The sequence below is a fragment of the Chelonoidis abingdonii genome, chromosome 1 (assembly GCF_003597395.2).
Source record: "Chelonoidis abingdonii isolate Lonesome George chromosome 1, CheloAbing_2.0, whole genome shotgun sequence".
In the NCBI taxonomy this organism is placed as follows: Eukaryota; Metazoa; Chordata; order Testudines; family Testudinidae; genus Chelonoidis; species Chelonoidis abingdonii.
Window position 1 is genome coordinate 135,031,862 of NC_133769.1, and position 25,381 is coordinate 135,057,242.

The 25,381-nt window shown below is 39.6% G+C and overlaps 1 long non-coding RNA gene across 6 annotated transcripts in view; it reads left to right on the top strand.

The window, feature by feature from the left end:
• Nucleotides 1–25,381, top strand: part of LOC142047457 (uncharacterized) — a 128,481-nt gene that overhangs the window by 35,811 nt on the left and 67,289 nt on the right. For all 6 annotated transcript variants that reach the window (XR_012656735.1, XR_012656733.1, XR_012656738.1 and 3 more), the window contains one exon: nucleotides 21,657–21,762. This is a non-coding gene — a long non-coding RNA (uncharacterized LOC142047457). The remainder of the gene's footprint in view (nucleotides 1–21,656; nucleotides 21,763–25,381) is intronic.

The following is a 25,381-nucleotide window of genomic DNA, read 5'->3' on the forward strand; positions in this document are numbered from 1 at the left end:
CTTTCAGGGGCAGGTATATATTGCTAGCAAGCAAGCTAGGAGATACTAGGTTGTCTCAGGGAGGGTGAGGCCTGTTTCTAGCGTATGAGGTGTGAAAACCAAGGGAGGAGAAACTGGTTCTGTAATGGCAGCCATTCACAGTCTTTGTTGAGTCCAGAAGCTTGGTGTCAATTGCAAATGAACTGAAGCTCAGCAGTTTCTTCTTTGCGTCTCGGTCCTGAAGATTTTGTCTAGTTGCAGGATAAGCACCATTAACGGTCGTGCTAATAGTTGGACAGGAGGTTTCAATGCTCATGTCCTACATGTGGTTGTCATCGTATCTAGTCTCAGGCCGGTTTCTGCTGATATATATGCTTAGTTCGTGTTCATTATGTACACCTATAGTAACTAACGATTTTGACTGTCCCGTTTTTTTTCCATGTAAAGCCAGCGCGTACATTCACAGACATATGCTCGAAATATGATGGCGGTATAATATACTTGGGGTGACTGGTATATGGGTGTGTTCGTGACTGGTTTATTGTGCCGTCTGATCTGTGTGGTCTTATTTTGAAAAATTTAACATTAGTAAATTCTGTGTCCGTTGGTTTTATGTATTGGGCGGAGTTGCTCGAAAAATGTTAGGTGTGTGTGTGTGGGTGTATCTGGATTGGTTCTGAGATTAGATAAGAGATAGCATTATTGTGTGTATAGATGAAATAAGTTACCTAGAATGATCTAAAGGTGGTTTGTACTGTGTCTGCGTGGTCTAGATGCCTTGGATGCTCTGACGTTTGGGGGTTATACGGTCTTCAGTGCTTGACAGATGATTGTATTTGTCTTGATTGAGGACAAGAGAGTCTTGCGTCTCTAAGTTCACCACCCAGACCGTGAATGGTGGGCGATCGATTGTACATACATATGCCTTTTTTGGGTGTTTCAGCCTCACAGAAATCCGATCGAATTGTTTCATTGTTGGGGGAATGGTTTTTGCTGGGAGCCTGTATGTTGATGAGCCAGTGCGCAGCACCTGTGGTTTCTTCTTGGGATATGTTTGCTCAGTATGAGGTCTTGGTGCACGTCTGGCTCTGATTGCTCTTGTTTCTTATGTGTCCTCAGTACATTGACGGGTATTGTTGTATTGGGTGAGCATGGTCTGCCGGTGGAGCTTTTGTTCTCTTAACTCTAACACGTATTGTTCTATTGTAGGGTCCGAGTCCCGACTGTGCTATTTTAATCTATCTACTGACCATTTATGCCCCCACTCCAGAGTTATCTCAGTTTGACACCCCTGATTTCCATGAAGGAAACTGCAACGCAGTTTGTAGTCATATCTCTTCCCAGAATCTCTCCGTCACTCCTGGACGTCGTAGGTGCTCTTCTCCGATTCATCCACACCAATGGTTCTACAAGTCTGTTTAGAACCCGTGGATTCGTGATGAGGTAGCCACAGCACACTCGCTGTAGAGCCTCTGTGCTTTTATCATCACAGCAACTCTTTCAGTTTGTGATATATTGATTAACCTCAGATCCATGGCACTGTATGGGCCGAAGCCGCATGGCCCCACTAGCAGCCAATTTTTTATGGACTGACCTAGGAACGACGCTTCCTCGCCTGGGATGTATCTACGCCCGCTTTTGTGTGGTTGACATGCATCTTACTCCTCTGGAGCCCATGGGAGAAGGAAACTCTAGAATTCCAACACGCTTGCACCTGTGCCCCCGATAACGCTCAAGGCCTGGAGAAAGCTCACGCTCCAAAACGTCTGTTAGTCTATAAGGTGCCACAGGATTCTCTGCTGCTTTTACAGATCCAGACTAACACGGCTACCCCTCTGATACTGGAAAAACACTGGCATCCCAAGATGGAGTCTAGAGACCTGTGGTCTCATCACATGTCCTTCTAGAGTCATAGCAGCCATTACTCGGAGGCTGTGTGTAGAGTTCTCAGGAAGGCTCCTCAGGTGGAAGATAAGCTTCTGCTAAGGCCTATTGTTTTTCCTAATGGCCCATTACCCTGAATAGGCCCTTCCCCATCCATTATCTAAACTGAAAGCATCTTATCCAGTGGGCGTTACCCAGGTGTAACTACATTTGAATACCAATGCATAGTCAATATTCATAACTTTGGATCCAAAAATGATACATGCATACAAATAGGATAATCATATTCAGCAAATCATAACTTTTCCAATGACACCTCACATGACTTATCTTGCATAAAATACATTATAATTATGTCATAATCATATCATCATCATATCACTATGAAGTATATGGGGTTCAGTGTCACACACGTTATTTACTATCACTTGGAAAGGAATCTTATTCTTATTTTGAAATTTGAAAAAACAAAATTGATAAATACTTTTTTGTTAAGGAAGTCCCCACACACAGGCTTTTTAAAAAATAATTCTGGCTGTCTCATGACTATAGCATTGCATAACCATTCTAGTGTTGTGAAATTCACCCAATGTCTGTGAACTTGATTTTTGGAAAAGTTCTTCCTAGATGGTCAGACTTTAACAAATTCATCATCTGTAGTGTAATTCAGGATACCGTATGCTGTTCTGTATCCTTGGGGCCAATTTAGATAGCTACAGTTTTGTTTTTAGGCTAGATGAACGATCAGAGGCTGTGGAATGTTGTGCCTCATATAAAAAGAACTAGGAGCTTTACTTCTGTGATCAGCAGATGTGAGAGGCAGCTATTTCCCAAGAAGCTGCATGTTACATAAGGAGTTAAAAGCACCCTCTCTATTCTGTATTTGTTGTAATAAACAGTCACATTCATAATCATTAAGTTTTATTCAAAACAACATATTTTAATTAATTAAAATAATATTTCCTATTTAAAAACATTATCCCATTGAGGCTAAACATACATACGCAGATATGCATTGTGGCATTATTGTGCATGGAAATATTGAAACACTTATATAGTGATACAGAAGGAAATTAAATATGAGGGGAAAAAAGAATCTGATATGGCCTCATGTTTTCAGGCAGTAAGCAGGGACATAAAGGAGCTGTTCGCAGGCCTGTGAATGAAAAGGGGGCATGTCCATTTCAGGTGGAGGTGGAGCCAGGAACCACTAAAGCTGGCAAGATATTCCTTCAAGTCCCCCTGGATATCTCAGGCCATTAACTTCCACAGCATCTGTCATAAACAGATGGTTAAGGGTTAATGTCTCTTCTACCTGTAAAGGGTTAAGAAGCTCAGGAAACCTGGCTGACACCTGACCAGAGGACCAATGGGGGGACAAGATACTTTCAAATCTTGGTGGAGGGAAGTCTTTGTTTGTGCTTTTTGTTTGGTTCGTTGTTTCGCTCTTGGGGCTAAGAGGGACCAGACGTACACCCAGGCTTTCCAATCTTTCTGAATCAGTCTTTCATGTTTCAAAATTGTAAGTAATAGCCAGGCAAGGCAGATTAGTCTTAATGTTTGTTTTCTTAACTTGTAAATGGTGTCTTTTTGCTGGAAGGATTTTTACCTCTGTTTGCTGTAACTCTGAATCTAAGGCTGGGTGGGGAGAGGGGGGTCCCTCTGGTCTATATGAATCTGAGTACCTCTGAAAGCATTCTCCATCCTGATTTTACAGAGAAAACTTTTACTTTTTTTTCTTTCTTAATTAAAGCTTTCTTTTAAGAACCTGATTGATTTTTTCCTTGTTTTAAAATCCAAGGGATTGAGTCTGAATTCACCAGGGATTGGTGGGGGGAAAGGAGAGGGATGGTTAATTCCTCCTTGTTTAAGATCCAAGGAGTTTGGATCGGTATGAAGCCTGCTCAAGGCAACCCAGGGAGGGGAAAGTCTGGCGGGAAAAGGAGGAGGATGGTTAATTTCTCCTTGTTTTAAGACCCAAGGGGTTTGGGTCTGGGTTCCCAGGGAAGGTTTAGGGGGAACAGAAAGTGTGCCAGACACTAAATTGTGGCTGGTGGCAGCGTACCAGATTTAAGCTAGTAATTTAGCTTAAAAGTGTTCATGCAGGTCCCCACTTTTTGTACCCTAAAGTTCAAAGTGGGGAAAAAACCTTGACAGCATCCCTCTCTTTTTTTATTCCCATTTTATTCTGCAAAGATGTGGGTCATTTGCTCTTGCTGTTGAAATGTTGCCACCCAAATAAAACCAGGCAAACAGGATTTCTGGAAAATTAAGTATAGTATTTTTCTTGGTAACCTGCTGGTGGATAAAGTGTTTCAACTCAGAACATCCATTAATAAATGTGAAAATATAGCTGGAATAAATCATGGGTTATACAGTTTGTCACATGTAGATTATAAGGAGACTTCAATTAATGATGTACATTAAAAGTGAACTCTAAAAAAGTCTTTCACTATTTAAAGTTATTAAGTAATGCAGTTGCCAATAAAACCTTTACATTTTTACCTTTGTAAGTATTTAATGTTACCCCAGTATTCATGGTATTTATTGTAGCAACATTAATTCCTAGCAAAGATGAAATTGTAAAAAATGTAATGGTGACCACTGTACATTTTGCATTGTGCATACATTCAGAGTTTGTGTCTGAGGAAATATAATTAGGAATTATTTGCTAGCTTTCAAGAAGAGCAATAATTCTAAAACTGAAAGTGCTGATGTAGCTTCCATTTGGAAGCCCAGTTAAAATTAGTTTAATTTTTTCTCAAAAAACAGAAATGCTAAGTTCAAATACTAGTATTATTTAGTGAACTAACTGTGCTGTGACACTGGACTACATTTTATGCTTTCTTTGCATTAATTTGATTTCCAAAGTATTAAAGTTAATATGAAAGGAAAATATTAAGGGTAGGATATTTAATGAAAGAGGGAAAAACAGAACTGAAGTCAAAACTGTGTATTATATGTCAGAGAGGGCACAATATGAAATAGAAAAATACTGCATGTGGGAAAATACAGCACAAAATGGACTTGTCCTCCTTGAATCTGCTTCAGAGTGAATATATTTTTCTTTATTTTGGTTCTTGGACAGTGGAAAAATATTCTTAGAATCTTAGATTGGGCTTTTGGCTGAAATGTGGTATATCAGTAATTTATAGGCTGAAATCCTGACTCCATTGAAGTTAGTGGGACCAGGATTTCACCCAGAGATTTTAAGGCCGTGAGGGATCACTATAATCATCTACTCTGAGCTTCTCCATAACACAGGGCATAGTGTTTCACCCAATGATTCCTGATATCTGATATGTTCTCTGTCTAGGAGCTGTGTCCTGGGAATAAGTTATGGCAGAACTTCTATCTGTAACTATGATAAAGCCGGAAAGAGCATCTTGCGTTGCCTAGTTCATCTCCCTTCCACTGGTATCTGCAAAAGTAAGACTGCTACAGAGAGGCTGGCATTGAATGCACTAGCCTGTCCATGTAAATTTGTGTTTCTTGTCTTAAAGAGTGTGAGAAAGCGTGGCCCGTTAAAACAAAGAACTAATAGTACTGGTCCATAAAGCATTGGTACACTGAAGCAGTACATAATGAGGTCAGGCACTGGGCACACTTTCACACAGAGCTCTCTTGATGCATCCCAGTTCACATCTGGAACACCTTTTCTCAAATGGACTGCTTAAAGTGCCAGAGTGAGCGGTGGTGGTTTTGTAGACAGGACAGAAAAGACTGCTACAGGTTTACACTTGTGACCTAAACCAGGATTTAATAATAATTAAACAATTTCATTCCAGGTCTCCAGATGTGAAAGTGTATTGTGCTACTCCACTGCACCACACGAGATGCAGTCGATAAAAGCTAGATATTAAAACAAAAGCTTAGATGTGACTTGGGAGACTGTTGATCGTTGTGATAAGATACAAAACCTTGTTCTACGCATCCCGTTTTTTAAGGAGGAACTCTCTTAATAATGAAGAGATGATATCTGACCAGAGAAGAAAACTCAGATACCCTATTTAAACCACAAGAACCATCCCTAATTAAGCTCAGCCTTTCCAAAAGCCCCATATTGGTCTTACCATGGGTTAAGATTCCACCAGATTCATGCTCTTTATGCAGTTCTGGGCAGCTCATAAACCACATCCTTCTGGCATTTCCTTCTCTTTTGTACTGAGGCTTTGTCACAGAGAGAGACAGTCTCTCAGACAGGCAGTTTCCAAGCTGTTTAAGTCTTTACAGTTCAGAATCAACACCTGTATCTCTACGCTCAAACTGATAAATATTTAGTAAAAATTGGTGTCATATTCTCATGGCAACCTACACAAATTAATAAGTAGGGGCCAGTATACTGTACTCAGTTCAGTTTCTGGGTTAATTACAGTGGTCTAATCTAGAGGTGAGCAGGGCACAGATCACAGTAATGACATCCACACTTGAAAGAACCAAACACAATCCTCAGGTCAGATGGATGGAAAAAGTATGGTCACGGCAGCTGTATAATTCTCTAACAGTAATTGAGACCCTACGATACATTGATAATGCAAACAAATGGAAAGCACACGTGCAATATAGGAGGCAGTTTTATAATACGTTTTCTGTGACATCTGGTTGCTTCCTGCATCTTATTAGCATCATCTCAGTCATATCAGAATTGGGCTTCTGACAGCTAACCCAGTTCTCTATGAAACACTGTAAAGACAATCAGGAGTCAAGTCTCGCTGGGAGAAGATGGAGGTATAGTCATGGGTGTCATCAGCACAATGGAAGTGTGATAAATCATGCCTCCTTATTTACCTTACTGACACATCAAACAGGAAGGGGAGCAAAATGGAACCCTGCAGAGCCCCACATGAGAGATTCCTTAGGACAAAAAGCAGTGGCCCAATCTAACTTTTGGGATCTCTCTGAGAGAAAAGAAAGCCAACAGTTCTAGGAGTCATAGGCGAGTCTACAATACCTCATGATTAGCTGTGCTGAACTAAGCATCCCACCACAGCCACCTGGTCTTTATTCACCATCAGGAGGAGATCAATGTGAACAATATAGTCTCTGTGGCATATCCAGATCTGTACTTAGATTAACCAAGGTTGAGGAGACCTGAAGAACCCAGATACTTTGAGACATTACTTTCAATAATGTGAAAAGTCAGGATGGGGGTGGACGGTAATAGGAGCCTATATAAGAAAAAGAACCAAAAATCGGGACTGTCCCTATAAAATCGGGACATCTGGTCACCCTATCTTGACCAAAAGTAGAAGTTTAGATAATTAGCCAGATTGTTGGCATCAGGTGACTTTTTTTTAAGTGATGGCTGCCAACAGCAGACTTTAGCAAATCTGCCTCTCTTCTACATTAACAGTCTCTACCAGTAGTGGACGCAGTGCTTCATTGATGACTTTTACTGCTTTAGAACAACTTGAACAGATAGAGATGCTTATTTATTTATTAAGTCCAAAAGAGCCATGTGATGCTTTACATTTTTAACTAAATCCATTTTAATTGGAATAATTCAAAAATAGCACCTCAAAATGCCAAAAGAAAAATCTGAATCCACATTTACAAAAACAAACAAAAAAGTCCAATTGTTGCAGTAACAGTTGACTACTTTGAAAAAGCTGCCAGAATATGCCTATTTTTAATCTGAATTTGAAAATTCATCAGCATATCTAACTAACTATTCATAAGGCATTTGGATAAGTGGGTGTCTTGAAAAAGGATGCTTCACTGTATTGGCAAGGCCAGGTGCTGTAGTTCTGTAATACTCATATTAGGAGTTTATTTGTGGCTTTCCTAATCCTTGATCCTGCCATCAAATCTGTGGGGTTGCAAAGATCCAGCCACACAGATCCAATTGCCAGATTATGGCCTTACTTATTTATGGTCCAGTTTGGAAAAAGTACTGTTCTCTGTGTAATAAACGTAGTTCTTACCAGAAATGTGAAATTATATATAATTAGGGTCCTACCAAATTCACAGTCCATTTTGGTTGATTTCATGGTCATAAGATTTTAAAAATCATAAATTTCATTATTTCAGCTATTTAAATCTGAAATTTCACGGTGTTGTAATTTTAGAGGTCCTGACCCAAAAAGGAGTTGAGGGGGTGTCACAAGGTTATTGTAGGGGGGTTGGGTTCAGCTATCCTTACTCCTGCGCTGCTGCTGGCAACAATGCTGCCTTCAGAGCTGGGCAGTGGAGAGCAGTGGCTGCTGGCTGGGAGCCCAGCTCTGAAGGGAGAGCCACTATCAGAAGCAGCACAGAAGTAAGGATGGCATGGTATGGTATTGCCACTCTACCTTCTCTTCTGCTGCCTGCAGAGCTGGGCTGTCAATCAGCAGCCACCATTCTCTGGCCGCCCAGCTCTGAAGGCAGCACAGAAGTAAGGATGGCAACACTGTGACCCCCCTGCAACTCTCTTTCGGGTCAGGACCCCCGATTTGAGAAATGCTGGTCTCCCCCATGAAATCTGTACAGCATAGGGTAAAACACACAAAAGACCAGATTTCATGGGCCGTGACACATTTTTCGTGGCCATGAATTTAGTAGGGCCCTATATATAATACTTGTATGTGTTTAAAGATGATGGTCCTACTAAAATATTTTTGAGGCCAAACTGAAACTCTGATTTTCTTGCATGGTTTTGAACTGCTTTTCACCTGACCCACACTAACCTGCATGAGTAGGTATTGATTTACAGAACTAACTAAACATTTTTTTACCTTAAAGGACAAGAACCAGAGATGAACATCTGGTTTACACATCTTGCAAGCTACTGTACGACCGTAGTGTTTTGCCCACCTGCAAACTCACTATAGTATTATGCAGTATAAGAACTGCTGTACTGGGTGAGATCAATGGTCCATTTAGCCCAGTATCCTGTCTTCTGGCAGTGGCCAATGCCAGGTGCTTCAGAGAGAATGAACAAAACAAGGGAATTATCAAGTGATCCATTCCCTGTCATTGAGTCACAGTTTCTGGTAGTGAGAGGTTTTAGGGACAACTGGAGCACTGGATTACTTCTCTAATAATCTTGGCTAATAGTCATTGACAAACCTATCTTCCACAAACTTATCTCATTCTTTTTTTAACACAGTTATGTCTTTGGCCTTCACATCCCATGGCAATGAGTTCCACAGGTTGACTGTGTGGTATGTGAAGTACTTCCTTTTGTCCTTCCTGCTGCCTATAAATTTCACAACTCAATTAATATTACAACTGATTTTATATCCCTCAGTGGGCTCTATCCAAAAAAAATCATTTGTAGTTGGATCATATTAATTTACACAATATATTGCACATTTGGAGCAAATGTATGCATTTAATTTAAAATAACACTTTAATGGAGGACATAAGTACCATAAATGAAATTTTAGTAAGACCAGAATTTGATACTAAAATCAAACATGGACATTGCCAAAGTCTTTTTTGCTCAGATGTAAGATGGTGACATGGTCAGCATCTGAGGATTTTGTAGAGGCGTTATTCACCTGGGTACTAATACTAGGCATCTCCATTTTATTATTTGTAATACTGTGGTGCCCAGATGTCCAGGAGAGTCCGACACAGGACGGGGGCCCCATTGCTGTACAAACATACAGTACGAGACAGTTCCTGCTCTTGAAGAGTTTATAGTGAATTAGCTTAATTTGCTGCTGTTTTTGTAATTCTCCCAATTAGAAGTTAGCAGAGCTAAATAGTTTCTGTTTATGAGGGAGAGGTTGATTAATCTATCTTTATTTTTCTTAATCAATATTAGTTTACTATTAATATTAGTAAACATTTAAACCATGGTGATGCCTGAAGTCAGTTCAGCGGCACCTGAGTTTTGTTTTAAATTTGATTTCAATTGATTCTAAATCTTCACACTTATGAGCTTAAACCATCAAATGTTGTCTTGTTTCAGGTCAAAATGATGCAGAGCTAAATTTTGGCTGTTTTTCATTCAGAACTATACATTGCAACCCAAATTTTTATTAAATGTAACCTAGATGCATCAAAATTTTCAGAAGCCTCAGCAAACTTCTCAGGTTTTGAATTAGTAACAAAACCTGAAACAAGGTGAATGTGTTTTTGGCATTTCTTATTAAACTCTCATTTAGCTCTGCTTCTCAAAGGTAACACAGACGACAAATATCTGTCACACATCCTACACACTTTTCCAGACAGGAAGGTTGGTCTTGTGGCTGAAGCACAGGATGAGGAGTCAGGTGATGTCTATTCTATTCCCATCTGTGCCACATGCTTCCTGCGTGACCTTTAATAAGTCACTTGATCTCTCTCTTTCTCAATTTCACTATATGCAATATTGAGATAGTAATACCTCAGAGGAGGGCTAGTATATGGAGGATTAATTTATTCATATTTGTAAAGCACTTGAAGATTCTCAGATGGAAGGCTGTATAGAAAGGCAAAATATTTCCAGATGTTCTTTGCAGTCTGGAACCCTTCCCAACAGCTAAGAAATTAAATTTTATCTAGAGATGGACTTAACTCACAAACGTCTGATAAAAGTTCAGCCGTATTTGGATCTGGTCAAGCTCCTTATGGGGACAGGGTGCAAACTGTAATGTTATACTCCAGGCCTCAACTTCCATGAAATTTGAGATTATTAGCGGCCAAGATTTTGCTTGTCTCATATTATCATGGGAGAAAAAGAAGTGGCAATGGAAACGTGCAGGTTTGAAACAAACAAGCTTTTATTAAAAGCTATCTTTAAAACTGAAGATCTATTTGAAGATCAGAAAACCTCCTGTAATGGCATATTTTATTCTTATATAAGCTAATATTGCAGTTTCTTTTTCATAGCTGACATATTATAAATACTAGTGTATACAATATGGTGTTTGCACATTCCCATGTTATGAAAAATGCAGAGTAAAGTTGTATGGTTTGATGCAGTTAAAAACACATATTTTCCCAGGCATGTTGATTACATAGGTAGATGTTTACTTAGTTTTACCTTGAGTGATTCACTGGCTTTTGGAGTTGTGTGTTTCTGGGACTGCATAACTCTAATACAACCAGTGTTGGAAGTAACCCAGGGCTGAGCCCTCAGTAGCTCATGAAGGGGCCCCCTCATGATGAGAGGTCAAACTAAACGAAAGCAGAGCTCCTACTTCAGGCAGTTATACTCCGGGAAACTGCACAATAGGGCCAGGATTTCACCCTTTATGTGCATAGTTCTATCTTTCTTGCTTTTTCTCATGTAAGTGTCACAAACTATTCATAACAGATAATGGAGAACTTTTCTTTAAACCTTGGAGGGTGGTCAAGATTTTCAAAAGTGACCAGTTATTTTGGGGTGCCTCAATTTTTGGTTACACTATTGAGACACCATAAAGGGGCTCAGCACTTTCTGGAAATCAGGCCTCTCCTTAAGATGTCTTAAATCATGCACCCAAAAAACTGAAAGACCCATCATCACTAGTCACTTTTGAAAACTTGTCCTATTCCATTCTTTATTTTAACAAATGCTTTATATAAATACTTGTCTGTTGACTCACCAAAATGTTTAGTTGCACACTTTTTAATAATTTTTCTACTTTCATTTTTATGGGGTAAATGGGGGGGACTTACAAAGAAGAAACAAATTTCAGTACCAACTTCACCACACAAACCTGTTTATGACTGTTCAAAATATGTATGTTTCCCCTGTAAATTAATCTTACTTCATCTTTGTAGATATCCCATAAACTCAATCAATTTTCAACCTACAGAAACCTAGAGGGTTAGTGTTTAAGCATCAGAACTTTACTCTTATAAAAGAACACAAGAAGGCACACATCTGTAATAACACTAAAAAGAAACCAAATCTATTTATGTATGGTTTGTTATTATTTACCTAACCGCTAGTTCATTGGCATGTAGATAATTTCTTCAGTACTTTATCTTCCTATTATGTTTTCCAACACCAATCTGGCATCATTAGATACTCACCCACAAGCATTTTAAAGATTTTTCCACAGAGCCATAAAACTTCACCTTCTTCATTGAATGTAAAATCAAGTACACCTGTAATAACAAAGCAGTGGAATACCATGCATCTCTTCTTAGATATTTAACTGCATAGCAGTGGAGCTGGGGTGGCTTGCTTTCACAGGCTCAGTGAAATTAAAGGTCATGTCCTAGTGTTATGTCTTCCTGTTTAAAATGAATAGAGTATAAATGTTTATCTCAAGTAGAAGTGAGAGCATAGTCTACATTTGTGACATGCTCTCCAGTTCTCATTTTGAGAAACTGTGCAGAAAAACAGCTGCATGTCCTTTCATATCCTTCTTTTGCTATTAAACATCTATATTTTTGATTTCAGTTCTGTGCCAGTTTTCTTCAGCCTTACGATCAGACTTTTAGTTAAACTTTAAGTTAGTGCTGTGAAGATTTATAGTGGGTTGTATTGTTTTCAAGAAAAAAAGAAATCCAGCAGTGAAGTACTGAGAATTCATGTACAGAGTTGTACAATATATAGTTTCTTTGTGTTCTGCCAGTAGATATTCCAGAGTTTCGAATGTCCTGAGGCTGAGTAGTGCTAGTTGTGCAGAGGGAGGACCAAAGTATACAGTATATTGGCTTCCCTCTTGCTGTTTTTGGACAATCAGATCTGCTTTCCATTTTCTTCTATGTTCCAATATAACTAAATCACATCGACTCTTTAATGGAGGTTCCTGAGATCCTGGACTTCTGTTCAACATAAAAGAGCAAAGTAATATTTATACAGTGTAATATTTTGATTTGCTAATGAGCTGTGAGGTGGGTATTATCACTAACTACTGTGCAACAAGAAGGATTTCTAAAACATGCATCAACTTACTCCTTCTCTGAATCATTTTAGATAACACTGTGTTTAGTTTCTAGTTAGAATCTGTGGTGTGCTAATACTTCTGGATAGTGTAAGTGATTGACATTCTGCATTCTAGTGATGAGTGTCTCAGCCAGAACAGATGACTTAAACTCCATAGTAAAGTTACTATAAGACAGGTGAGAAAAGCAGCAAGCCATGCTGGAGAGACTGACTCACAGTAGTAACATATATTGACTGATGTGGTTTTGTTCTGAGGGTTATGGGGGAGTGAGGAGTCTAGCCTTGAATAGTTTATTAAAATAGTGACGTCACAGTCACCAAGGGAGTAAGAGAGAAATATTTCACTAAAGAAGTTTTACACATGATATTATGTGGATTTTTTCTTTAGCAGCCCTTCTGTGCTATATATATTTTTAGGGTGGGACAAAACTGGGATAAGTTATGCATTTGCAAAACGTTGCTCAGGTTTCTTGTAATACCAAAATCAAGATGGTCTGATCTTGTTTTAGCCCTGCTTTGTCTGAATCTTTGAATATTGAGTTTAACCTTAAGGACACAATGCCCTGCCTCATCTTGCAGGCTATGGCTTGATGGAAGGTGCCTGAGTAACGTGTGGTTTTGAGTAGCTCTATATTTTTTTAATTGTGCTGGTTTGTTGACTTATCATTGTGACTGTATTCATGACAATATTTTTTATGATGCAATTCTTCTCTGAAAAGTCACTTAGTAAAAATTACATCGTGGACTCCACATTTATTATGTCTTACTGATTCTGCATTAAATTTGCTTAAATGTATAGGTAAAAAGACATTTTCTCTAGCTGGCAGTCCTGCAAACTCAGCCTGGCATCTGAATGTCAAGCTGGGTTCTTTTGTTTCATGAAGAACATAGCTGTATCTGTGGTATTTATATTGCTCCATTATCATAGTATCTGAGTGCTTCATAATCTTGAATGTGTATATCCTCACAATATGCCTGTAATGTAGTAATCTTGTTCCCATTTACAGATTTCTTTTGCAGGGTATGCAAAAAGAGCCTTGGTTCTGTTTGGCCAGTTCATGTTTAGGATGATTATGTTTGCTGTATTAGCAGCAAGTTAAACAGGGAAGGCAGCTGTAACAACACCCTAACTAGCAAGACTTTATCATGTAAGCATGATAAAACCTATCATCTACTCGTGAAATGAGAGTGTAAAGCATTCTAAGTCCCCTATTTCCATCCTCTCCACCCTTGTCTGCGTCTTTAAAAAATTATAAGAACAGATACTTCTCTTCCGGACATGAAATCATGATTGAGAGGGCTATATTTTTAGGCAATGGGTATCTCACAATAGTAAAAGGAATTTTCAATGATTCTCTGAAGTATTTGTATAGTTATGTAGAATCCCACAAGAAATCCATCCAGCTTACTAAAACTTCCATAAGTTGTACAACTAACACTTTTTAGTCAATTGTACCACTCACAGAAGTTGCATTTCTGTAAGGATGATAGGAGTTCAGTATTTCAGTGCATTGCATATGTAAATGGTGACCGTGAACAGACTTCAGGGCTCATATTAAGGGACATTGCTTAAATACTGACATGTTGCAGCCAAGTGACTGAAGGGCATAAGACCTGAGATACTGAATCTTTAAAGCTTCCTGAAGCACTGTTATTTTACAACTTTATACTGCATTGAAGCTTTAGGAAATTTGAAAATCATCCATTGCATATAATCTCTTATCAGACCCAATTATATTTGGCATATGTTTTAAGCATGTTGCATTACAAGACAGTAATGCTTTGCTTCACACAGGTAGTAGGATCTTTAACTGAAGACGAAACTTCCATTGACTCGAAGGGAGTCCCTTTTTTAAATGAAAAGTTGCTGTGAAAAGAATAAATGAGCCTTCTGTAGCACGATCAAGTTCAGAAAGGGAACATGCTGTGTAAATAGTATTACAATGGATAAAATCCACAGATATTTTACTTTTGCCACTCTGTCTTCTGCTATAATCCCACTACCATAGTACCTATGTTGGCCTGCTCAGCTGCTCTCTCATTCAGAGCTGAAGTATTTCATTGGCATCAGGTCAGGAAAGAGGAAGAGAGGGCAGAGTAAAGCATTTTCAAAATACATATCTACAACAGAACTAATAGCATGTTTGTAGACAAAGGACTTTTTGATTCAAACAGTAGATTTTGGGGCTTCTTCTACATGGTACCTGGGCATCTCTCATAATTAGAAAGTTTGCTCTGTTTTTGAATATAGTAGTATTTTTGGAGCATAGGGTTTGATAAACAAGGTTGCACTGTATTATATCAATGTGTAATAAAGCCAGTATTAGGCTATTTAAACTGTATGCAGAGAGAGATACATAGAGAGTGCTATGACTATGTGCTATGGTTATATTTTTACCTTATAATATTTTGTGTCTACATTATGGAGCTTGGAGAGGAAGGAATTTTTGAGAGGTTACAGTTTGGAATTTGTGGGTAGATTCCTGCAGTGTAAAGCAGAAGAAATTGTTAGTTACAATATGCATTTGTATATCCTTGCCAATAAATTAATTTGCCTTACATGAGGAGTGCCAAAGCAAATCACAGGTTGACTCGTAAATTTGAGGGAAGGGGCATCAGTGTTCCCAGTAAACTAGCAAGTCCCTCTTGTATGCTGACCCATTGGATCAGCTTGGCCTTTGGGCTTTTCCTCTACTGGACAGCAAATCTAATGTTGCTTTAGAGGCTGTTGCTTATGTATTTTGCAACGTGCCTGAAAAGGCACATGAAGAACAACTCCAACAGTGGAACTTTGCCAGCTTTTGGTATGGTTGCAAACATGAGGATGAGATATACAACATCCACACAATGGCAGAATCCGTAGCAGCAGGAGTATAACAGTCAATACAACTGTCCATCCACACTGGAAGAGAAACAGGAGGATGTGGATGTGGTTTAATTAGGCTGCAACTTTATTCATTTATCCTAACTGGGGGTACACAGCAACAAATTTTACAGTGCAGGGAGTATGGGGTTGGCTCCCCATCAATCCAGACGCAGAAGCCCTAAGTCCCCTTCTTTTCTGAGCAGTGTTCCTCTGGGTGTTCCACTTCAGGTGCACGTATCCCATGACTGGAGATTTTCACTAGCAATGTCTGTTCAGCCCATGCATGCACCCTACACATCCTTGTGCCCCACTTTGAGGCTATATAGGGCTGCATGGGCAAACTGCCTTCACTTTCTTCTCAACCACCTTGGCCTGGGAAAGAGCTCTGGTATGTCTGACTTGAGCGTGTCTCATCTATTAACATTTTAGTATTAATTTAGCTTAGTATAGTTGTTAGTTTGGTTTTACTAGTGAAAGTGCAATATTTTTTTCCTTTGTCCTCCTCTTGGGAAAGTATTCCTGGCTTTCCAGGGTTCAAACACTTCCTCACTTGCTGAGACACCATCCCTGTTAGCAATGGCCTCTCCAAGTGCATTCACTACCTGGGAGTGCCACACATTCTACAGAAGTGTAGCTTCTGTTTAGCCCTTAAGTCCAGGGCTAAAAGAAGAACTGAGAGAGCAAGCTGAGGCTTCTTATGATGCAGCGCTCCCTTCACCCTGCTTCAGAGCCAGGTCAGGAGAATTCCCCTGTACATCAGTTTCCAGGCAGATCCAGCAAGCTGCCGACATGGCTTAGACTGCCCCCAGAAAAGGAAAGTTTTCAGAGACTTCTAAAGGTCCCAGGAAGCGGAGTTCTGACACACCTCGCAAGGAGTCTGCTCTTAAAAGATCTCAATCTCTCACTGGGTCTGGGGTCTCAGAACAGTTGACTTCTCTGTCCAGTAACGTTCAGGCTACAGGTTTCTCTAGTACCCGCAGAGCCAGGAAACCCCATAGATATTCTAAGAGCAAACAAAACTCTGAGAAATCTTTGGTACCATCTCGGTGTGTTGGGGCAGCAAAGAGAGATGTTCCTCCAGCCCAGTACCACCGGACACAATCCTGTCTCTGGTACCCACCTTGAGGAATCCCTGGGTACCGTGTAAATCAAAGCATCCACCTCTGTCGAAGCCTTTGTCAGAGCAATCTAAACTTTTGGTACCATTCACTTTGAGAGTGATCATCATTCCAGTTGGTACTTAAAGAATGTAGGTACTCAAAGGACTTAACTGTAGCATAGGAACTGTGGTCTCCGCTGCACATAGGTACCGAATGCCTCTCAGTACTGAGACTCGCTCAGTCACTGGACCCTCATATGTCACCAGTACTTCCTGGCTCGCCACCACTTTCAGCTTAGCCTCCTTTCGGCCCATTCAACTTCTTCTATTTCTGTGCAGGGGTCTCCCACTCACCCCTTCTGTGTTGATCACAGAGACAAGGAGGAAGCCCAGAGAAGTTAACACAAATGACGGAAACAAATTTAATGGCTGTCACCTCCTCTCCTGTATGGAACTCCACAATGGGCATACTAGGACCCTGGGGCTGCTTACAGACAGTTTTTGAGGGCGCCGAGCTTAGCTCACTGGAATGATAGGGAGATGCAATCTCTACCCACTCTAGACCATTCCCCGGCAGGAGGAGACATTTGAGACACAGGATACTAAGGCAGATAAGAAAGCTACCCCTCAAACTGCCATCATCTCATCATCACCAGACAAAGCGGCAATGCCCCTGCCGCTGTCTGTGGCCAATGACTTTAGGCCAAGAACTCATTAAACAAGTGGCAGACTCACTTCAGATACCACTCCAGTCAGCAACACCAACCGGAGTATTTTCCCAAAGTACAAAACTCCATGGCCAATGCCCTCAGCAGGTGCTTTTCCAAGGACTATTAATGGGAATTGGATCCATGAATCCTAGATGAAATATTTCAAATTTGAGAGTGCCTGGAAGTAGGCATGTTTGCCACCACTAGAAACAGGAAGTGTCGTCTGTTCTGTCCAAGAAGGATCTTGGCCTCTAATCCCTAGAGGACTGCTTCCTCCTTTCTTGGCTGAAGGGCCTGTATTACATGTTTCCGCCAATACCTCTAATTCTAAGTGTGATGAACAAAATCAAGCAGGACAAAGCCAGGATTATCCTGATAGACCCAATGTGGCCAAGACAAGTATGGTATCCTTACTTGTTTTGATTGTTCGCTGGACCAGCAATCAATCTTCTGTGCACTCCTTGTCTCCTCTCACAAGACACTGGCCAAGTGCTTCATACCAAACTGGAACTTCCCTCCCTCAAGACATGGCTCCTTGATGGCTTATGGGGATAAAATCTGCTTGTTCTGAAGAGGTACAGCAGGTGTTATAAAACAGTAGGAAAGAATCTAACCATAATGATTACCTACAGAAGTGGAAATGATTTAGCTATTAATGTGAAAATTCACGCCTGAATCTTCTTTCACTTTTGCTTGTCCTGGATTACCTGCTACAACTGAAGAAAACAGGTTTATCAAGTAGCTCGATCAAGATTCATTTGGCTGCAGTAATAGACTTTGATTCTCCAGTTAAAGGGTTTCTCCGTATTTTCTCATCATAGAATAGTAAGCTTCATTAAAGGACAGGGGAACCTCTCCCATCAAGTGTAGACCACCCCTCAGTTTGAGACTTTAATCTAGTTCTCAGAGGTCTCACAAGACTCCCATTTGAACCCATTTGAACTGTTCCTTACTGAATCTATTTATGAAGAAGGCCTTTTCAATAGCTATTACATTTCAAAAACCTTTTCAATAGCCTTTTCAATATGCTGAAAGAGTTGGAGAAATTGGGACCTTGATGGTGGAGCCTCCCTTTATGGTATTCTTCAAGGAGAAGTTTTTTCCCTATGTCCACACCCAAAATTTGTATGTTAGGTATTGTCCAAATTTTGCCTGAACCAGACTATCCATTTACCATTTTTTTCTGTGAAACCACATAGCTCTGGGACAGGAAGCTTCTTTCCATATCTTAGAAGTCAGAAGAGCATTGGCTTTCTATCTAGATAGGATCAAAGCATTTTGAAAGTCTCCTAAACTTTTTATCTCCATTGCAAATAGATCTAATGGATCCACTGTTTCTACCAAGGTGGATTTCAGGATGTATTATCACTTGCTATGACACTGCCAATGCCCAGCCTCCTGCTGGGGTATTAGCCCATGCTGCAAGGTCAAAATCACTGTCTATGGCCCTACTTAAAGATGTTCCAGTAACGTAGATCTGCAGAGCCACCAGGTGGTCTTCTGTACATACTTTCTCCAAACACTGTGCCTTGTTCCATGCCTCTAGATATGACGTGGCAATTGGCAGTGAAGTTCTGTGTTTAGTACTGGGTTCTGTTTCAAAGACCCCTCCTCATTCTGGGGATACTGCTCAGAAGTCATCTGAAGTGGAGCACCCATAGGGATCACTATTCAAAGAAGAGATTATTCACTCTTTTGCAATCACTGTAGTTATTCCACAAGGTGAATAACCTCTTCTTTTTCTCCCTCTTGTATCCTAGATGAGAAGTCATCTTTGATAATCCTTAAGAACATTGGTGCTTCTGAGCCTCAATGGGTTACTTTATGGCTTTGTCAAGTGTTCCTATGTCCCATGACTTGCTTCTTCCCCTCTTCTTTATAGAAAAAGCTGACAACCATAAAAATCTTCTCTGTAGGCTCCCTCTAGCAATCCAGGCCACACCCTCTCCTTTACCTCCCCAGTTCTTCTACTGTCTCACCGCTTAGGTCAATGAGGTTTATAGCTGTTAATAAGGGCACAGTTTGGCCCTAAGTAAATAAAATGCTCTGAAAGCCCATGTGGTGCTAAGATGTAAAACTGTTTAGTATACTGCTTGCAATAGCTACTTCAGAGCCATTACATGATATTGTGGCTTATATTTTACAAAGAAATGAGTGGTATTGAGTATCCAATTTGAGATGCCTTAAAAAGGCCTGATCTTTAGAAGTTGCTTAACACCCTCTTTAACTCCCCTTAAAATATCTCAAGTTCAGCATCCACAAAGTGAGACACCCAAAATCACTCGTCCATTTTGAAAATTTTAGGCCTGTGTGAATGTGTGATACTAATCCAAAAAAACGAAGATGCAATGAAAGCTTTTTTGAAAAGTACTTCACGTGCACAGTAATTCTTTTAAAAATACATTTTAAATATATGTTTGTTTGCAAATTTAGAAATTACCAAAAGCAAAATGTGTTTTGAAGGAATGAAAAGAAAGCTCATCATTAGAGAACCAGGGCAGTTGAAGCTGTGAGTTGACGCATCAGACTTTCACCTCTAAAGCTAGATTTAAATTAGGCCTAAATCATGTGTGATCTTTGAACACATAACAAGTCACTGTACAGTCTGTTATGACTCGCACTTGCTGATGAAGAGAGGTCCAGACCTGCAGTAGCAGGTGTGTTGCAGATTAGGATTGATGCCCATTGGAGGAGGCTATAAAGTTCCTGTTTATATGGCACCTGCCTGTAACTAGTGCTGTTCAACTTTAATTAGCACTAAACTTCACACAACTCTTTTTGTAAAAAAGGTTGAAGAACCTAAATATTATCCACAATTAACAAATTTCCCTTTTCTTGACGTTTCTGTAATTTAGAAGGATAATTGATAATAGTAAATGTGTTGGCAAATATTATTTAAAGATAAGCAATTATAATAATCATGATTTTTTTTAAAAAATGTTACAAGTCATAAAGTGATACCTTATGTATACAGTTCCTTCTGACACAGGTAGATCCATGCAAACAATCTAAGAAGGTTTATAATACATGGGTGATAGTTGTGCCAGCCAGATGACCTAATGGCAGTGGGTTTTCACTGATGTACCAGTGAAAGTAGCAAAGTTGACTTGATTTCTGAAGTAGTCATATCCAGACTAGCCATCAAAAGTATGGTCACGATGGCACTGGGCCCATGGATGGATGAGAGAAAAGTTTGGAGGAAAAAAAGTCATTAAAGAATGGGGTGGAGAAAGAAAAACAAAGGTACACATGAGGACACCTCCTCACCTACATTCTTCTCAAAATCTGTGTGCAGCTATTATACAGAGATATAGTCGACTAGTCTTTGTCTAATACATTGATGAATTAATCCTTTTAAGAAGAATTAGGCAGACAATTCTTCGATACTTTATAGAGAGAACACGGAACTCTTCTACAGTAATAGTAAGCCTAATAGCTTCTACATTGTGCTTACTTTCACCTAGTTAAAGAAATCCTGCACAGATTGTTACACACCTAGGAACAAAATTGTCTGCTGGTTTAAACTGGTGCAGCTTTATTCTAGTCAATGTAGCGGCACCAATTTACAGTGACAGAGTATTCGGCCTCTTTATCAAGGTAACTCAGAGGAAGACTTTTGTCTGGAAAGGTGAATCTAGAATGGAAACATTTTTATGTAGAGTTAGGGTGACCATTTGTCCAGTTTTGGCCAGGACAGTCCCTTTTTTAAACCCTGTCCTGGCCATCCTGACTTTTTTTGGCAAAAGAGGGCATTTGTCCCGTTTGCTCTTGCAAGCTTGATCAGTTTGCCAGAGCAAAAGGGACAAATGCCCACTTTTGCCAAGAAAGTGGGGTGCAGTGCAGTTAGAGGAATGTGTGGGAGGTGAGCGGAGATGCCAGTCCCATGCAGAGGGGGAGACAGCCAGGAGGGTTCAGCAACCAGCAATAGCCTGGCAGGGGGGTTCAGTCGACCAGTGAAAGCCTGGCATGGAGGCCAGCAAGGTTTAATCGATCAGTGATATCCTAGTGGAGCGGGGGCCAGCAGGGTTTGAATGAGTGGCCCCATTTTCCATTTGGGAAATATAGTCACCCTAATTAGGGTTGAGTGTATTTTGCTAGAATCCAGATGCTTAAAAGAAAACATCCTTCTCTATGAAACAACACAACTTGTTTAGAGTTTCTTGTTTATCTGCTCCACATGAAATGTTGGGTCAGTGAAACAGACAGTAGGGGAGACGGAACAGGATTTAAATATTTATTTTATGATATGTCGGCTTTTGCTTTAGATCTTCTTTAAATTCCCACCAAAGTCACATTTACTAAGTTTGCTTTTTCCCTTCCCCACAGTATGTCTGTCTCAGATTGCACCCAAAAAGATGCAGTAGTTATTTGGCAAGATGAAATCAAGGCACACAAAGAAAAGGCTCCTGAGAATCCATTGGGAGGCTTTCAGGTATTTCTGAGCTTACTATACACACCAATACTGTATGCATGGTTTTGGGCACTGTACAAGCACATATGATAATGAGCTTGAAGAGAACTGCTTCCATTAACTCATGAATAGTGATGATGAAATACAGTATAAATGAATGGAAATACCCTGAAAAAGAGAAAAAACTAGGGCTATTTAGTCTAAATACCCCTGTGTATTTTAAGATTTTTGTTATGATTATTGTTTTACTTAGGGTGATCAGATGTCCTGATTTTATAGGGTCAGTCCCAATATTTGGGGCTTTTTCTTATATATGCACCAATTACCCTCCCGCCCAATTTTTCCATATTTGCCATCTGGTCACCCTAGTTTTATTGGGTAAAAGTGGTGTCTTAAAACTCAACAGGTTAGGACCCCTGTGGATATTCAATGATATCTATGTATACTTACTAGCTGAATACATTTGTACCACCTTTCATTCCTATGAGCATAGCAGAGGCATCTCAAGAATGGGTGGGTCAGCTAGTCTCTTTTCTGACTCTCACTTAAACAGAGTTCACTAGGTTCCCTGTTACTAACTAATGGGCCAAGTTAGTGCCCATTGAACACAGTGGAGATCAGGTCCTAAGTGTAACAAGGGTTTGGAGCTTCCCAAGTTAAACCAGTAGATTAACGTGAAATGCATTTCAATACAGAGGGCAGCACAATGGCCTGTGTACCACCTAAGACTCAGCTTAAAGCTGTGCGTTAAGGACTTCTGTGGGGGTTTAAGTGGTGCAAAGGGCATCTGCACTGAGGTGAATTTGACCCATTAGTGCACACTCAACTGAATGGGAGTTAGGCAGTTGCAGGACTTCAGGCCCTAGAGCAGAGGTTTATCATTAGGATATGAAGGTTATGCCAGGAGTAAATTGCAAAGAAGTACCACTGGTCGTTAACCACTGGATTATACCAAACTAGAATTTTGTTTTACTGTTACTAATAGGGAAAAGTAGGGTGGTCAGTTTGAAACAGTAATCTATTCAATCTGCGTGTTTTATTCGTAAGATAGGAATAGTAATAGTGACCCTATTTTCAAAGCTCTTTGAGATCCTGAGATGAAAGGTGTGCTATATAAGTGCACACTCTAACTTATTATTATTGATATTCTAAATATAGCAGTAATAGTTTTTGAATAAGGTTATATGCTAGAAAATTAGGCCCAAATCTTGCTAATATTTTCATCCATGATTAACTAAGCTCAAGTGAATAGCCTCATTGTAATAAATAAGACTGCTTACATGATTAAAATTAAACCCATGTGTAAGTTTTTTTTCAGGATCAGGGACTTAGATAGAACATACAGTTAATCAGGACAATCTCAGGTTGAGGACAAGAAACAAAAGAAATTGACAGTTGATTCTATAATATTATTTTTAAGCCTCATCAAGATTCAGTTAAATGTGTGTGTAGCACTTAGTGAAGTTTGGTTATTAATATTGAACAATTTACTTCTTGAGTGTCTGTTGAGTTCAATACACAGAGTCAACTGTTTTATACAAAAGTAGCTTAAAATGATTCCATAAACTTCAAGTCAATAAGGAGTGCGTAGAAGATCAGCTTTTTACTAAAAATTTCAACCTTGTATTCTAAGCACAGTGTTCCTTTTTATTAGGTTTTTTAAATGAAACAACATACTTCATAATGAAGTGCAGTTAAGATATGTTGCTATTATCTAAAACACATTGTAATTAAAAAGTTGTACCGCATGTTGCCACCTAAGCATGCAGTAGTACGTATCTGAAGGCTCACACCATGTGTAATGTAGGAATCAAACAAATATTCATAATCAGCTAGTACTGGAATGCCCGCTATTTTTGTATTCATATTTTATTGACTATATATGGAGGAAGTGTGCTCCTGTGGATATGGTATTGGGCTTGAAAAGATGACTTGGGTACTGTTTTGGTTCTGCCATTATTATGCTGTGTCACTTGAGACAAGTTACTTCATCTCTCTAAGCCTCAGATTCCCCATCTCAAAAATGGGAATATTCATACTTACCCTCACTTTGTAAAGTACTTGAGATGTATAGATGAAACTGCTATATAATATTATTAATAAAAAATAATTCAGAACCCAAACATCCACTGTGGAGTCCATTGTCATCCTGTGGAAGGTGGAACTCAGTATTGTCTTCCTGCCCATCTTTATGGGCAGCATCACCCTCCTTTGCACACTGGGACTTCCATGACCTTTATGCTACAGAGTACAGTGTACTTCTGTAACTCCTTGACTAAAACGTACCATCTTTGGCAAAGCATACCATGGGGCTTCCTTGATATTGTAAGTCATTGCGTGTCAGTTGTTGTGGATCTGTCACACACTGGGAGTAGCTGTTTCACTCACCTAAAGGTGAAAGTGTTCTGGGATTGAGACACCACATAACAACATGGATTGATCTGAAATCGGTCTGGGATGTCACCCAGTTTCCTTCCTGTGATCAGAAGCTTAAATGTATCAAGATGTGTTATTTTATTAAAATACCAAAAATATTTTAAAGAGTAAGATTCTCAATCAAAACCTGTTGAAATAAGGGACAGGCAGAATGGTTCACTTGGTTAGGCAATGGACTCAAGTTCAGGACACTTGGGTTCTACTCCTGAGATTGCTACTGACCTGCTGTGTGACCTAGGGCAAGTCACTTCACCTCTCTGTGCCTCATTTTCCCTTTCTATCTTCTGTCGCTCTCTTCTCTGTTTAGGCAAAGTTTAGACTTTGGACCAGGAGCTGTTCCTCACTATGTATTCATATGCCGCTGGCAAGATCGAGCAGTAATTTCAGTTGGGAGTCTTTAGGGACTACCGTACAGATATAATTAAAAATAACAATACAGAACAAATTGAGAGTGAAAGCTGAACGGTGAGCACTCCATCCATAACTTACCCAGTTTTGCTAATATAAGAAGTCTCAGGTAAACCAGGCCATTAATATCATAAAGCTCCCACAGCCTGCCAGTATTTTTACCACTAAGTTGTCTAGCCCTCCTCAAAGCAGGTCTAAAAAACAAGATGTTAAAAATGCCAGAAGCTTTAAGAGCTTCCTCTGCACTCTCACGCCCATTATTGGAGTTGCACCCATATTAGCACAGTGAGCAATTGTTGCCAAAACCCTGTAGTGTAAACTTTGAAAAGGAATACTAGAGTATTATAATTTTCCTCAAGTGGCTTGATTATATCATGTCTAAATCAGTCTTAACTGTTGGGTCTTTATTTATAAAAAATATTCAGTCACATGTCAATTACAAAGTGATTATAATGCAAAAATTACTGTACGAATCATCTCTGTAATTTCTTGAGTAGAAGCTACAATTTGAAGCAGAAAGAAAAACAATAAACATGAAGAATATTGTTTGAGAAAAGCCAGTAACCTGAAACAAAACACACACACCATATCTACAGGTGGTAAAATTGGTTGTCAGTTCAAGCACAAAATAATTTGCATGATTAGTTTCCAGTGTTACTTAATGTGCTATGAGAGGATGGTTACAGCACTAGGAGATTTGTTATGTTTGAATTTTGACTGATGATCAGGCTAGCACAGTAAAATTCTGAGTAACACGTTACTGCAGAAAACAAATTACTTTTTTCCTTTCAGCAAA